This window comes from Antennarius striatus, chromosome 19, assembly GCF_040054535.1.
Source record: "Antennarius striatus isolate MH-2024 chromosome 19, ASM4005453v1, whole genome shotgun sequence".
Lineage (NCBI taxonomy): Eukaryota > Metazoa > Chordata > Actinopteri > Lophiiformes > Antennariidae > Antennarius > Antennarius striatus.
This window is the reverse complement of record NC_090794.1, coordinates 16,957,524-16,973,576: the sequence shown is the minus strand read 5'-3', so window position 1 is coordinate 16,973,576 and position 16,053 is coordinate 16,957,524.

Here is a 16,053-nt window from a genome sequence, read left to right as displayed (position 1 = left end):
GGATGAATAGATAGATAGATGAATGGATGGATGGATGGATGAATGATTGAAAGATGGATGATGGATGTATTAATAGATGGATGATGGATGGATGAATGGATAGATAGATGAATGGATGAATGATGGATGATGGATGGATTAATAGATGGATGATGTTTGGATGGATGATGGATGGATTAATAGATGGATGATGTTTGGATGGATGATGGATAGATGGATGGATAGATGGATGGATGATGGATGAATGATGGCTAGATGGATGATGGATGGATGATGGATAGATGGATGATGGATGGATGATGAATGGATGGATGATAGAAGCTGGAAGGATGGATGGATGGAGGGATGGATTAATAGATGGATGGATGGATGGATGATAGGTGGATGGGTGATGGATGGATGGATGATAGATGGATGGGTGATGGATGGATGGATGGATGGATGATGGATGGGTGGATGATGGATGGATGGATGGATGGATGATGGTGGTATCTTCTCTTCAGAGAGCTTCAGGGTGGAGCTCCATTGTCCTGGATGCTTCAGCGCCCTGGTCTGCAGTCCTGTTAACGATCCTTCTGATCAGCTTTGAGTAACAGGGGCGGCGCTACATTCTCATATGAAGGGATGAAATATTCAACTGGATGTCTGCAGGAGACCGATGCTCCTGGTTGTAGTGAACATGTGACCAGAGACTGAGCTGTTCTAACCAGGATGGGGGAGAGACCCCAGGAAGACAAATTAATAACAAGGCTGTGACCTCAACATGTGGCTCAGTCAGAATACATGAACATTGCTATGGTTGTTTTAGACAGGCCATGTTAAAGAGGAATCCACACTGGATAAAGTGAAAGTGAGGAAAAGTAAGACAGTAAAAAAAAAGAAACCCAGATAGGATGTCATGTAATCACATACTCTCATATGGATGTGACCTATTTTATCTGAACAAGCCTAAAGCTGACAATCCATGAGCTCATTTAACTCAAGAACTCTTGAGTACCAAATAATTTTGTACTGTGTAAGATTTGTAATGCTCCCTGCATAATACTGCATTTTTCCTGAACCACACTTATTTTATTTTTATGGATTAGACTGTAGGTGTAAACCTGTTCCAGAGTTCTGTCCTTCATCGTCCTGCAGCTATATCTCTGACCACGATGTTTGGGATTGGATGAAAATTGACGTTTACTGAAGGTACAAAATGTGTAATGTCTCTAAAAGGAGTTAGGGAGTTTCCCTTCTGTTGCATAAGATTATTGCCCTCAGGGAAGAGAAGATGTCATCATCATAAGAAAAAATATATCCATTCAAATATATGTAAAATATAATAAATAGTGGTATTCTTGCTCCCCACCTGGGGCAACCCAGTCAAAAATGTAGCTAAAGCTTTTAACGTATGAATTATTTATTATTATTTAAATATATCTTAACACAAAGTTTTTTAAATGTTTTGAAGCTTAATTAAATCAGGTTAATTTATTCATAAATAAATGAAAAAGAGAACATAAATCAAATGAATTTGAAGTAAAGTCGTCGCTCCTCCTTTCCCCGTGCCGTGGACAGGCTGGAGGAAAGAGCTCACCGGGTTTCATGCTTACCAGATGAAGCTGTAAATCTGCTGCAGCGACTGAGTGACACATCAGAATAGCAGCACCAATTACACCAGGAGACACTTTTCTCAGGGCATGTCTCATTATTTCCAGCTTAGCAAAAAAAGTGAAATAAATATAGAATGAATATAGAATTACTGTATGTTGTCAAATCTTGAAGTCAATGCAGTATAAGCAAAAAATCCATCCCAGTTTCTATGAGACAGGAGGTACACTCAGTTTCTTTATGTGCAGGTGTGAATCCTCATTGGTTAATCATTTGAACTGCTGTCGCTGTAACTGTGGGACACTTTAATGTATCTGCCTACTGTCCTGCCATCTGATGCTATCAGTGATTCTGGTGATGCATTTTTAACACTCACTGTCTCACTCATTTTACATTTTAATAAGAGAACATTTATTCTTTCTATTTAATGCATACTAATGTTTAAAATATATTGATGCATATATAGAAATTACAAAAGTACAATTTAAAGTCACTAATAATTTGTGAATTATTTCCAAACCAAAAAGCTTTCATGGATACATTTACATTTTTAAAAAGACAAAATTATCCTCGTGTGATCTGTTTGCTGCACAGTGTTGATTGCAGTTCAGCAGATGTCCTACAGGAGGCACAATGGGAACAAGAAAGGTAAGGGTAACACGCTGAGCTGGGAGATTAGACGTCTACTGAACATGCAGATCAACCTGGAGGTCTGTTGGTGACACTGGTGACACTGATAACTCTGATAACACTGGTGACACTGATAATACTGGTGACATTGGTGACACTAATAACACTGGTGACACTGATAATACTGGTGACATTGGTGACACTAATAACACTGGTGACACTGATGACACTGATGACACTGGTGACACTGATAATACTGGTGACATTGGTGACACTGGTCACACTAATAACACTGGTGATACTGGTGACACTGATAATACTGATGACATTGGTGACACTGATGACACTAATAACACTGGTGACACTGATGACACTGGTAACACTGATAACTCTGGTGACACTGGTGACACTGATAATACTGGTGACATTGGTGACACTGGTCACACTAATAACAATGGTGACACTGATGGCACTGGTGACACAAATGACACGGGTGACACTGGTGACACTAATAACACTGGTGACACTAATAACACTGGTGACACAGATGACACTGGTGACAGTGATGACACTGGTGACATTGATGACTCTGGTGACACTGATGGTGACACCACTAGTGACACTGGTGAAACTAATAACATGTGACACTGATAACTCTGGTAACACTAATAACACTGGTGACGCTGATGACAGGGTGAAACTGGTGATAATACTGGTGACATTGGTGACACAGAGGACACTAATAGCAATGGTGACACTGATGACACGGGTGACACTGGTGACACTGATAATACTGGTGACATTGGTGACACTGGTCACACTAATAACACTGGTGACACTGATGGCACTGGTGACACAAATGACACGGGTGACACTGGTGACACTAATAACACTGGTGACACTAATGACACTAATAACACTGGTGACACAGATGACACAGGTGACACAGATGACACAGGTGACACTGGTGACACTAATAACACTGGTGACACAGATGACACGGGTGACGCTGGTGACACTGATGACACTGGTGACACTGGTGACATTGATGACTCTGGTGACACTGATGGTGACACCACTAGTGACACTGGTGACACTGATCAATCTGGTGACACTGGTGACACTGATGACACTGGTGACACTGATAACTCTGGTGACACGGGTGAAAATGATGGTGACACCACTGGTGAGACTGGTGACATTGGTGACACTGGTCACACTAATAACACTGGTGACACTGATGGCACTGGTGACACAAATGACACGGGTGACACTAATAACACTGGTGACACTAATGACACTAATAACACTGGTGACACAGATGACACAGGTGACACAGATGACACAGGTGACACTGGTGACACTAATAACACTGGTGACACAGATGACACGTGTGACGCTGGTGACACTGATGACACTGGTGACACTGGTGACATTGATGACTCTGGTGACACTGATGGTGACACCACTAGTGACACTGGTGACACTGATCAATCTGGTGACACTGGTGACACTGATGACACTGGTGACACTGATAACTCTGGTGACACGGGTGAAAATGATGGTGACACCACTGGTGAGACTGATGACACTGGTGACACCACTGGTGACAATGATGACACTGGTGACACTGATAACTCTGGTGACACTGATGACACTGATGGTGACACCACTGGTAACATGTATGACACTTGTGACACTGATGACACTTGTGACACTGGTGACACGCATGACACTGGTGACACTGGTGACACGCATGACACTGGTGACACTGATGACACTGGTGACACTGGTGACACGCATGACACTGGTGACACGCATGACACTGGTGACATTGATAGTGACACGACTAGTGACACTGATGACACTGGTGACACTGATGACACTCGTGACACTGGTGACACACATGACACTGGTGACACTGATGACACTGGTGACACTGATGACACGCATGACACTGGTGACACTGATGACACTGGTGACATTGATGACTCTGGTGACACTGAAAGTGACACCACTAGTGACACTGATGACACTGGTGACACTGATAACTCTAGTGACACTGGTGACAGTGTTGACACTGATGGTGACTCTACTGGTGACACTGATGACACTGGTGACACCACTGGTGACACTGATGACACTGGTGACACTGATAACTCTGGTGACACTGATGACACTGGGACACTGATAACTCTGGTGACACTGGTGACACTGTGACGAACTGCTGTGACTAACTCATCTGTGTTATATATTTTTGGAGGTGGGAGGAAGCCGGAAATTGAAGCCTGAACCATCTTGCTGTGAGATAACAATGAACCCCCCCCAATTACAATACACATTTTGAGCAAAATTACTTGTAACTTCTTCTGCTATTCCTTTGTTTATTATAATCATTTTATTTGAGGTTACATGTAAATTTGGTAGATTTTAAATTACAATAAAAAAGGAATCATAACGTAAAAATGCATTTTTGAATTAAAAATGGTCTTAATCTAGGACGTTTTGTTCCAATTGGATTATCACAATATAAGCATGACGTGTGCATTTTCTTGTGTTAGTTGAGCTAATATTAACTGACTTGATATCTTTGCTCATTTGGTGTCTAAATATTTTGGCAAACAGTTACTCTAAGCTCCACAGGTTAGTTTGTGAGTTGTTGTGAAAAGGTGAAATCTGTTTGCCTATGGCTTCATCAGGGGCAAACAGATATGATGCGCATTTCTGCATTCTGCACTTTGATAAGACATGAAACAAGTAAATGTAATGGTGTGTGTGTGTGTGTGTGTGTGTGTGTGTGTGTGTGTGTGTGTGTGTGTGTGTGTGTGTGTGTGTGTGTGTGTGTGTGTGTGTGTGTGTCTGTGTGTGTGTGACTAACACAATGCAGAGCTGGGCCACTCGAGGCTGATTATGATCTAGCTCTGGTTCTGACCCGGCTCATCACCCTGTCAGTTTACATCACAACATCACAAATAAGCAGCGTTGCTCCTGAAAAGCCACGCTCACGTCCAGCTGTTGATGAATAGTCTCCTCTCAGATTAATGACTGCATTGGTCTAATCAGATGAAAAGGGGCTGCTTGAGGCAGGGAAATGACTGTCCATTTTCACAGGTAATTTGCTCAATGCTCCCTTATTAAGATCACGTTGTGATGTTGCAGTGCACCGGCCTTCTGACGGCCATATCGGGTTTATACATGAAATACAGCTTGATCAGATTTCCTCCTGGACATAATTCCTAGTTATTATATTTCACTCCAGATTACTTGCAGTTATCAGAGATTGAAGTGTTGTCTCCACAATTAGCTTGCTCCTGGATCAACTAAACCCCACTGGCTCATGTGTGTGGAGAAACATCTCCCTTTCGAAGGGCTTAGTTTCCAAAGTTTTATGATGTCAACAAGTCGTCGGTGTCAAATTAGAGACGAGCTTGAAGCTGATGGAAGTGAACGTCCACAAAAAGAACTCCAGAAGACCACAGACATCAAGACGCCCCGCAGAGGAGGAAAGAGTCCTGGACATATTTCAGTGAAGTCCAACAAAGTCTGTGTGACAAGCTTTCTGTGAGTAAGGGAGTGTCTCCTAAATATCTTTGTGCCTCAACTGCATTTTCATACTTCCTGTGCATTTTAGATGGAATTTCTTTTCTTTGAAGTGTAGTCTGGCTGCTATCATTGACTTCAATTTCGTTCATCTACAAACAGCTGAAGGGTGTATACATTTATTGGGACAACCTGTATATATATACTGTGTGTGTGTGTGTGTGTGTCTGTGTGTGTGTGTGTGTGTGTGTGGTGTGTATACTGAATATATATACTAGCAGGAACCCGTGGAAATTCCACGATAAAACAATAATATCAGACTTCATACCAAATATATGAAAACAAATGTATTGGTATTATAAACCAGGCACACCCATCACAGTTCCCCACCAGGGGGCAGCACATCCCGGCCTGTCAAGCAACGCGTCTTCGACGTGGAGCTGTTATACGTCAGAATATAGCCAGTTTTAACTCCATTCTGTGTGAACATGTAGACAGGGGTCACACACACTGACGTCACAGTGGTTTTCGTCGCAGGGAGACGAAAAAGTTTCGGTTACAGCTTCCAAACGACAACGCTGACCCGGCGTTTTCGAGAAGCTTCCCTTTGTCCAGCGTTTTGGTCCCTGATAGCTGCGTTGTCGTGTGGACGAAAGGCGTAACTGCAACAAAAAGCCTCGCTGGCCGATGCCTGACGCCATGTTGTTCACGTGATTCCTGCTGGCGGATGTGCTGTGATTGGTTGGGCGCTTAATTGACACGTAGTGGGTGGAGTTAAAACGTGACACTGTGAGGTTTTCAAGTGAGCTTATTCAAGTATATTGGTGGGGAAATATGCCCCAATGATATATGTATATACGTATAATGTATATACGGTGCACCCTCGTTCCTCGCGGTTAATGCGTTTCAGGAACCACACGCGATTAACGAATTCTGCGATAGAGTGATGAACTATTTATCTTATTATTTACGGTTATTTAAACGTTTCTGAACCCTCCCCATACTGATATTAAACCACCTTCTATCTGTATTACCTTTAAAACACTCTGATCGACTGTTTAAAGCACTTTTGTGTCTCACGGAAGTCCGAGACTCACGGAACGGAACGCACTTCTGGATGCCGTCAGCCAATAGAATGCATGTATGGTATCACATGACTGCCTACCAAAAATCCACGATGAGGTGAAGTCACGAGCATTGATGCGCGAATGCTAGAGCGGATGGATACATCAGCCGAAACCGGATCTCGTTCTCGTTGGTGGAGTAAAGATGTAGCTCTTGTGTTCTTGTGACTTTTGCTTTTTTTTTTTTTCATACTTTGTCATTGCTTACGTATCTTATATATAATTACTTGCTCTCAGGTAAAGTCTGTGTGTCTGTTGTTTGATAAAAAATATGTTTTCTCATAATTTGTACAAGGCTAATTTCATAATTACAATTTTTTATTCATTCATTTTCTGTATTTTCTTTTCTATTAATTTATTCTACTTTCGTGGGTCAGAACGTATGGCCTCGAAGCAGGGGACACAACGCCAGTGCACTGCGGAGCCACACGAAAGACAAACAACACACTCACACTCACACCTATACGGGCAACACAGACTGGTCCGTTCACCTCAGCTGCGTGTTTTTGGATGTGAGAGGAAGTCGGAGAACCCGGAAAAGAAACGATGCAGACAAAAGGATAAAATTCAAATGCCACACAGAAAGGATTTGAACCCAGAACCTTCTAGCTGTGAGGCACAGCGCTATCCACTGCACCACATTGATTTAATTTATTATAAATGGGGAAAATTAATTTGAGTTATGAGTTGTTTGACTTACAAGTTTGGTTACAGAATAAATTAAACTCATATGTCAAAGTACTGCTGTGTACCTGATCTGATTGTGCAGACAGTAAAACAACCAATTCAATATGTGTGTTTTTCTCCCCAATGTTGGTTCATTAGTTTCAGCTACAGAATTACAGCAGTCGATTCTCAGATGATTGCTTGTTAAATCCTATATTCTACTCTTTGAGCCTGTTCATGTTGGTATGAATAGTGAGCGCCCCTGGTAGCCTCTGTCACTTCTCTATGAATCAGTGAAGGTGTGAATGAGCAAATGCTTCTGTTCTAAAGGATTTTGTGGAATTGTGTATGTATATTGTTCCAATGTTTTCAACCATGTTATAATCCAGACAAAATCTGTAGTACTTGCTGCTTTTTTTTTTTCTTTCTGGTCAGCAGTCACACTTGAGCACAACACATCATCTGTTATTATATAATCCGAGTCAAGAAACAACTGGAGATAGAACACCAGATTTGACAAAAGGTGTAAAATAAGGCACAAATTGAGCAAACATGGGCTCAACCTATGCTCAATTTGACCGTTCACAAACATTCTGGGCAACATCATCTACTCATTAGGAACGATCTGATTTGCAGGGAGATGTCTATTTTTTAAAATCAAAATGCCATATATTCGAGTGCCCAATGATATAATAACAGCAGAGAAGCATATGAATTTGTATTTGAGGTTTCTTTATTAAATCTACACTTCATGCTGCAGGATTAAGCAGATATCCAGGCTAGCAGGCAAGGTGTAGCGATATATTTGTACTCGCAGGGCCCTGCTCAGGTGTTCAATGAGCTACAGTAAAGCCTGTCAGAATAACTTCAGCACAGGATGAAAGACAAATGTTTTGTCAGGGCCTTACTGGCCACAAAAAACATGTAAACCCATCTCAAACAAGGGCAGACGGCATCTGGCACAGCGAATGAGACTTTTTCTCAGCAATAAAACAATATATAGAATGTCTTCCAGTCTAAATCTCAGTGTAATGAGATCTAAAATCTTGTCATCTGCATCTCCCATAAATGTACAGCCGGCACAAACAAATAAAAGTCCACCGAAGGCCTTAATAAAAGAAAGATTACTACAGTGTAAATGTACGAAATTGCAATTACTTTGACTTTCTCTCTTTTTTTCTTTTCTTTTTTTAAAGCTACTTAAAACAATAATTTACATCACTATAGAGTGAACCTCTAAACCACTTTTAAACATGTTTTGGCTAAAAGTAGGTTTTCCTTGAACCCACTGATACATATGAGGATGAAGAACATCATCTTTGCACTGCATCTAAGTTAAACCTAAATATCTAGGATACAACTGTAACTGTCTTGTAGTACTAAGACAATTTGAACAAGGCAGTCAGAGACTGCAATTTCCTGCAGAACCCCTGAATTCAAAAATATACCCTGACCTACTTTCATAGGTCAGGGTCATTTAATAAAACACCCATGATCCAACATGTAATGGCGCATTCTATTTGTCATGAGGTTTCAGAGATGTGCACCTAAAAAGGTATAAAAGTGAAAATGTGACCTTGACCTTCGTTTTTTAAAGTTAAGGTTGTGATCTAATTTCCATCCCCTTGTCTCCCTGAATGTAACGCCTTTTGTTTTTCTATCGTATCCGGTTCCTGAGATATGTGCAAAAATATCTCAGGATAGAAAGTATCTCAGACCATAGATCAAGACACTAGCCTTGATCTATGGTCTTACTCACACTGGCCTTGTCCCTTGTCTTTCTATCTTATCCGGTACCTGAGTGTACAAAAGTTGAAATTTGACTTTGACCTAGTTTTCTCGATGTCAAGGTCATCATCTCATTTTCACTGAGTAACGTGCTTTTTGTTTCATCTCTCTATCTGCAACGGTTGTGAAGATATTTGGTGGATGAACGGACGGACGAACAAACGCACAAAACAATGACAATTACAATACATCACCACTTCGAAGCGGGATGTAATTAACTTTGGAAATCCTTGATCTTCCATCTAGAAAAAATAAATTATATAGTAAGAAGAGAGAGAAGAGCTGATATGGACCAGGTCGGTGGCCCCACGTAAACCTGCCGTTCCAGCATCTTCATCTCTAGTCAACAACCTGAACACGGAAACGTCCTCAAACTTCAGCTCCTACTCTCCACAGAGGCAGCAGGTGGTACATCTCATTCTGTCTGGAGGAGTGTTCAACGTGATGTCATTTACAATGTGGAGAGACTTTCAACCACTTTTACTGTGTTTGGTTGTCACTCTGTAGAGTAGTGTGAAAAAGCTTTTCTATACATTCATTAAAGCTTCTCAGAAACAACTTTGTTACCTGGAGGATCTGTCTAGTTTTGTTACTTTGAGAAAACAGCAGAACAGACATTTACAAAATGGAACTCCAAGAAGACTGAGTGCATTTTAAAGCAAAGCACTCATTTATTTTTGAGATTTTAGGATTTTTCTTGGAGGGAAAATCTAAAGTCTAACATGAATTTAATTATAATGAAGAGTTTATGGACTTTCTTTTCCACATCTGTCCTGTAGGTTCTGTAAGATCTTCTGTCAGGCATCACACATGACACTTTCTCCACCCGTTCCATCCTGCCTGGACACGCTTCTTCACCTCTTTTCCACACTCTCCATTGCTCTGGACTGTTGACCCTAAGTACTTCAAATCCTCCACCTTCTTGATCTCTTCTCCCTGTAACCTCACTCTTCGACTTGGGTCCCTGTCATTCACACACATATACTCTGTCTTACTGCGGCTAACCTTCATTCATCTCCTTTCCAGGACAAACCTCCACCTCTCTAGCTTCTCCTCCACTTGTTCCCTGCTCTCACTGCAGATCACAATGTCATCTGCAAACATCATAGTCCATGGAGATTCCTGTCTAACCTCGTCTGTCAGCCTGTCCATCACCATAGCGAACAAGAAGGGGCTCAGAGCTGATCCCTGATGCAGTCCCACCTCCACCTTGACCTCCTCTGTCACACCTACACACACCTCACCACTGTCTTACAGTCCTCATACATGTCCTGCACCGCTCTAACATACTTCTCTGCCACTCCAGACTTCCTCATACAATACCACAGTTCCTCTCTGGGCACCCTGTCATCAGCTTTCTCCAGATCTACAAAAACACAATGCAGCTCCCTCTGGCCTTCTCTGTACTTCTCTATCAACATCCTCAAAGCAAATACTGCATCTGTAGTACTCTTTTTTGGCATGAAACCATACTGCTGCTCACAAATGTTCACTTCTGCCCTTAGTCTAGCTTCCACTACTCTCTCCAATAACTTCATTGTATGGCTCATCAGCTTTATTCCTCTGTAGTTGCCACAACTCTGCACATCTTCCTTGTTCTTAAAAATGGGCACCAGCACACTTCTCCTCCATTCCTCAGGCATCTTCTCACTATCTAAGATCCTGTTGAACAACCCAGTCAGAAACTCTACTGCCACCTCTCCTAGACACTTCCAAACCTCTACAGGTATATCATCAGGACCGACTGCCTTTCCACTCTTTATCCTCTTCAGTGCCCTCCTCACTTCCTCCTGACTAGTCTTTGCTACATCCTGGTCCACAACAGTCACCTCTTCTAGTTTTTGTTCTCTTATTGTCCTCGTTAATCAACTCTTCAAAGTACTCTTTCCATCTTCCCATCACACTACTGGCACCTGTCAATAGACTTCCATCCCTATCCTTAATCCCCCTAACCTGCTGCACGTCCTTCCCATCTCTATCTCTCTGTCTTGCCAACCGGTATAGATCAGTCTCTCCCTCCTTACTGTCCAACCTAGCATACAAGTCATCATAAGCTCCTTGTTTGGCCTTTGCCACCTCTACCTTCACCTTACGCTGCATCTCCCTGTAGAAGAAGAAGAAGAAGAAGAAGAAGATACACTTTATTGATCCCCTAGGGGAAATTACATTTGTCACTCAGGTGTACATTTGTTACATTTTTTTTTTTTTTTTTTGTGTTAGTTTTTCACACTATGTATGTATGTACAGGCCCCTGAAACAACCACAGCACACAAAGGGGCCTGTAATCATGCAGTTAGTATACAAACACAACATCAAGCTGTACATCGGGAGGCAGAGTGACGGGCAGCAGCTTCCTGGAGTGCGCCCCAATAGAGCAGCTTGTAAGGGGGACGGCGCCTTGCTCAAGGGTGCCTCGGCAGTGGCTGGGAGGTGAGCTGACGCCTCCCACCGTCAGCTCACACTCCGGAGATGTTCTGGCGGGAGCGGGAATCGATCCACCGATGGCTGGGCGATCTGTCTTCAAGATCTCTGCTCTACCGCTGAGCCACTCCTGTCTACTCTCCTCAGTCCTCTCAGTGTCCCACTTCCTCTTGGCTAACCTCTTTCTCTGTATGCACTCCTGTACCTCCTCATTCCACCACCAAGTCTTCTTATCTACTTTCCTTCCAGATGACACACCAAGTACTCTTCTACCTGTCTCCCTGATCACATTAGCTGTAGTTGTCCAGTCATCTGGAAGCACCTCCTGACCACCCAGAGCCTGTCTTAACTCCTTCCTAAAAGTCTTGCAACACTCTTCCTTTTTCAGCTTCCACCATTTCGTCCTCTGCTCTGTCTTTGTCCTCTTCATTTTCCTCACCACCAGAGTCATCCTACACACCACCATCCTATGCTGTTTGGCTACACTCTCGTCTACGACTACTTTGCAGTCACTGATCTCCTTCAGGTTACACAAGATGTAGTCTACCTGTGTGCTCCTACCTCCACTCTTATAGGTCAACCTATGTTCCTGCCTCTTCTGGAAGAAAGTATTCACTATAGCCATTTCCATCCTTTTTGCAAAGTCAAGTACCCTCTGTCTTTCTGCGTTACTCTTCTGGATACCAAACCTGCCCATCACGTCTTCATCACCTGTTTGCTGCACCAACATGTCCATTGAAGTCTGCACCAATGACAACTCTCTCACTTCTAGGCATGCTCTGCATCACTTCATCAAAGTACAACCAGAATTTCTCCTTCTCCTCCAGCTCACATCCTACCTGTGGAGCATACCCACTAACAACACTGAACATCACACCTTCAATTTCTAGCTTCAGACTCATCACTCTATCTGACACTCTTTTTACCTCCAGGACATTCCTAACAAACTCCTCCTTCAAGATAACTCCTACTCCATTTTTCTTCCTATCTACACCATGATAGAACAACTTGAACCCTGCTCCTAAACTTCTAGCCTTGCTACCTTTCCATCTGGTGTCCTGGACACACAGTATGTCTACCTTCCTCCTCTGCATCATGTCAACCAACTCTCTACCTTTTCCTGTCATAGTTCCAACATTCAATGTTCCTACTCTCAGTCCTATACTCTTGGCGTTCCTCTTCTCTCTCTTCTTACGAACACACTTTCCTCCTCTCTTTCTTCGACTAACAGTAGTCCAATTTCCACCGGCAACCTGTAGGTCAACAGCACCAACGGCAGTCGTTATTAACCCGGGTCTCGACCGATCCGGTGTGGAAGTCATAGGTTTGATTCACATTTGATTTGGCAAAAGTCTTACGCCGGATGCCCTTCTTGACGCAACCCTCTGTATTTTTCCGGGCTTGGGACCGGCACAATAAGACACTGGCTTGTGTCCTCTTGTGGCTACATTGCTGTCTGCCACACTATGGTGGTGGTAAAGGCTACATGCAAGGTGCAACACACTTATGAAAAACACACACAAAGAGTCACTCAGATACTGCTGGTTATATGTTGGAGGCATTTTTGGGTTCAGTGTCTTGTGTCTGAAGACAGTCCGGCCCCACTGAGAGAACCTTTTCATTTCAGGCTGGTTGAACCCTGATTCCAGCCTGACGGTCTGACTGAACACAGTGTTGGTGTAATGGGGTGAGTTTGTTCCATCTGTCTGAGCTTGGAAATCGTAAAGATGTTGCAGGTCTGTGTGGTAACCTGTTCAGGTGTGCGACCTTTCCAAGGAGATGTAACTTCCCCATAACAGCAAGAAGTCATTTGAATAATGAGTGAAGAAGATTTCTATTATAATTTGTGGATTTCTACCCACTAGTGATCCAAAAATGCCACAGAGCTCATAGGTTTCTGTTTCATTTGACGTTTCCAGTTCTGCTTTTTCACAGAAAATCACACAGAAAAGGTGAAGGTGCCACTGCATTGGAAGATGAAAGAACAGCAAAACAGGAAGTTGGAAACACAGCGACACAAAAAAACAACTTAGGACCCAATTCAGGACAATTTCATGGTTCGTACTCATTCATTTAAATTTCTGCTTTAAACAACTATTAGTATATGAGTATAGTGCACAGGTGTATGAAGGCCCCATCTTCATCATCAGGACTGGCTCATCACAGGGCTAACGCTCACACAACCATCCAGTTCACACTCACACACAAACAGTTCAGAGTCACCTGCACCACACAGTTTTGGACTGCAAAGCTGGAGCTGACACGGAAATCTTATAGAGAGGACAAATCCAGAACCTTCCTGTGATGAAGCCAATGTGTTAACCTCTGGTCTGCTGCTCCCCCCCCAAAGAAAACCGAAAAGATTAGATTTGTATGGCAGCGCCTGTGAGTGATACAGACCTCCTTATTTTGGGTTTTGACTGCGTTCCGAGACTCACGGAACGTAGCACACTTCCAGGTATTGAAGAAATACAAAAGTGTTTTAAAGCGTGTGAAAAGGTAATGCAGATAGAAGGCAGTTTAATATCAGTATGGGGAGGGTTCATCAACATTCAAGTTACCCTAAATAATTAAATAAATAGTTTGTTGCTCTATCATGGTATTTGGTTTTACACGAGTGATCTTGGAACGCATTAACAGCAAGTAACCAGGAGTTAGTGTATTCGCTAATACCTACTAGAAACAATAACAGGACATAAAAACAGCACATAATTAAATAAAATACAGGTACAGATAGTTTTGAGTTTAGTCGTTTTGACTACACGTCGATGTCATAGGTGTGGTCAGGACCCAAATGCAGTACACCAGGGGAGAAGTCCACATTCATACTTTGAGAAACCTGAGGAGTCATTGAGGCTGCGAACAGACTGGCAGCCAAAATCTGACTTCTAGCCCATCCAGATTGAAAGTGGAAGTCTCTTTTGTAGTTTGAGCAGTCACATACCACCGCTTTTTACAAAACAGATTGAAATCACTTTCAGGAGGTAGTTTCGAATCTCATTTGGACTAATGTGTCACAGTCTGAACAGCTCCAAACACACAAATTGGTTTGGACTGTCTGTAATGTCACCCTAATGCAGGGGTGTCAAAGTCATTTTCACCGAGGGCCACGTCAGCGTAATAGCTGTCCTCGAAAGGCCAGATGTAACTAATAAATGTAATGAAATGTAACTAACTGTATTGTAAAAATAAATGTCACTATAACTTATTCAAGTTACAAACATTACAGTTTTATAGAAAAAAATGTTTGTTTCTCTTTTAGCATAAATCCTTTTGTCAGGTGCAGCACGGTGGCACAGTGGTTAGCGCTGTCGCCTGTGTGTGCATGGTTCCCTGTCCTTGTGTGTGGCTCCGCTGTGCACTGGCGTCGTGCCCGGAGTGTCCCCTGCCTCACGCCCTATGCCAGCTGAGATAGGCTCCAGCTCCCCGTGACCCGCTACGGCAGATGAAGCGGCGAAAAATGATGAATTTGTCAAACTATCAATGAATAAAGAAAAGTAACATCAAACACAAGTTAGGACATTAACTTTGTTCAAAATTTTGTCAGAGTAAAAATGAGCTGAATTACTGCATTGTGGGAAATGTAGTTTTTGGTCTAAGCACACTTTTGACCTATTTATTTTTACATGCTGACCTTTTATGCTCTCGTGGGCCACATAAAATGATGTGGAGGGCCACATTTGCAATAGAGAGTATGTGACAAACAAGCAGGACCTGAAAACAACTTTTGTGTGATCCTACTCACAGCTACAGCTAAGTCTGTTTCACATCATCTGAGCTCCACCGAACACACCAGTTTCAGCTCTTCACACAGATACTGTGTGACGGCGTGTGTGAATTGACTGCTGGTAGAGCATCTTCCAGCGTCTCTCCCTCTGCAGGGTTCACAACTAAAGGCCACTATTTACTTGTTTCACTGTGCTCCACAAAAGAGAGAACAAATCCACACTAACACCCTGAGTTGGTTAAAGAAACGCTCGACTCGATAGAAACATCTCACCTGAAATTTTCACCTGTGCCGTACGCCCCACTGTTTCAGGCTGTCACCATCCCACCCCTGTCTCAGCTTTTGAAGATATCCTGGGAGAATGGCCTCATGTCACGTTGACAGACAGGAAGCTGGGAAGACAGGAAGCAAATTACGCAGCTTCCAACCCACCAGGAGGGAAGTGACACCACATGTGACACTCACACAAGCCTGCAGAGATAGGGGGGGACTGGGAAGACGATGGTGAGAAGGAGAGGAGTGAAATAGAAAGCAGGAAAGGGATTGAGAGAAAGCACCAGAGAC